Here is a 1704-nt window from a genome sequence, read left to right as displayed (position 1 = left end):
TCTTTCCCCCCCCCGTGAATATTTTACAGCAATAGTTTACACCAATCTTACTGAAAGGCGGTGAGGTGTTCTGATCAGAGCTACAAGCCCTGATCAGAATACAGAATGATTAATGTCCTAGAGGGCATTTTGTAGTGTTTGATGTTGCAGTGTCCACTGGGCACATCTACACTGCATAAGCAAGTACTAAATGACTGTGCAATAACCAGCATTACTGTGAAGTAGCATCCTGGCATGGTTGCTTAGTGACGCTTACTGCACAGTAGCTTGTTACCGTTGTGCAGTAGTAATGAGCTATTGCACAGTAAGTGTTTTGTGTAGACGCACCCACTGATTAGTATTTGCAGAACCCCTGTGAGAGGAGGATTAAACTGCATTTTAAAGATGAGGAACTGAGGTTCCTATCCAGTTTGATCTCAGAGGCACCTATATTTGGATGTTCTGTTTTTTGGAGCCTTTGTGTTGGTTGGTGGCACCCAGGCCCCCTGCCAGCAGGGGTTGCCTGGCGGGTCCTCAAAGTCCTGGGGGTAGCAGGAGGGCCAGGAGTCCCCTTGCCTGTCCCAAGTGTGCCCTGCTTGAGGTCCTGGAGGGGCAGGTGAGGTAACTCCAGGCAGAGGTGAGCAGGCTGCAGGAGATCAGGGCCACAGAGGATGAAATTGGTGGTCACTTTCATTCTCTGCAGGACAAGATGCCTGGCGGAGAAGCAGCAAGGGAATGCCCTGAAGCAGATGTGGATGAATGGAGGACAGTCATCTTCAGGGCCAGACCCCTCACTGTAGAGACGGCTCCCCCGGTGCAGTTGGGGAACAAATATGAGGCCCTGGCTGCACTGAAGGAGTGTGTGGTGGAGGAAAGTGCACTGGAGGAGCCCACAACCATCACCGAGTGAGCTGAGGGCCAGCCAGGTAACTGGAAGAACAGACGCTGCGTCATAGTAGTGGGTGACTCCCTGCTGAGAGGAATGGAGTAAACCATCTGTCGCCCGGATCCCATGGCATGAGAGGTTTGCTGCCTGCCCAGAGCCCGGATCAGTGATATCACAATGAGGATTCCTGACCTCATCTAGCCCTCTGATTACTATCCCATGTTCCTCATCCATGTGGGAATAAATGATGCAGCCAAGAGTAGTCCAGATCATATCATGAGTGACTACCTGGCTTTGGGGGTCAGGCTTAGGAAGATGGGGTGCAGGTGGCCTTCTTGTTGATCCTCCCGGTCAGTAGCCACAGTAGGCATCACGTCACCTGTGTCAGAGAGGTCAACCCACAGCTCCAGAGTTGGTGCCATCGTGCAGGTTTTGGCGTCCTGGACCACAATCCGTACTTCCATGCAAGGGACTTCCTGGGATGCAGTGGGCTTCATCTCTCTGCAAAAGGTAAGTCTCTTCTCTTACAGGTTGGCAAATCTCCTACATTGGGCTTTAAACTAGGTTCGATGGGGGATGGGGAGGCAGAAGATGGAGAGAATCTAGGACCTATCATCTATGAGACATGTAACAGAACATCCCATGTAAATACTAAGGGGCCCATTGGGCATCAGAATGGGAAGGGCACCAAAGGCACCATTCAGAGGGCTCACATGCCTCTATACTAATGCTAGAAGCATGGGGAACAAGCAGGAAGAACTCACGCTCCTGCTTGCAAACAATAACTTTGAATTTAGTGGGGCTAACGGAAACCTGGTGGGACCCTACCCATGACCGGG

At 51.3% G+C, this 1704-nt stretch overlaps 1 pseudogene; it reads left to right on the top strand.

Moving 5' to 3' along the window:
* LOC112551903 overlaps positions 1 to 889 on the top strand; it is a 19028-nt pseudogene extending 18139 nt beyond the window's left edge.
* The last annotated feature ends 815 nt before the right edge of the window (positions 890 to 1704 follow it).

This window comes from Alligator sinensis, unplaced genomic scaffold (assembly GCF_000455745.1).
Source record: "Alligator sinensis unplaced genomic scaffold, ASM45574v1 scaffold264_1, whole genome shotgun sequence".
Taxonomy (NCBI): domain Eukaryota; kingdom Metazoa; phylum Chordata; order Crocodylia; family Alligatoridae; genus Alligator; species Alligator sinensis.
Note: the sequence above shows the minus strand (reverse complement) of the source record. Positions and strands in the feature narration are given on the sequence as shown.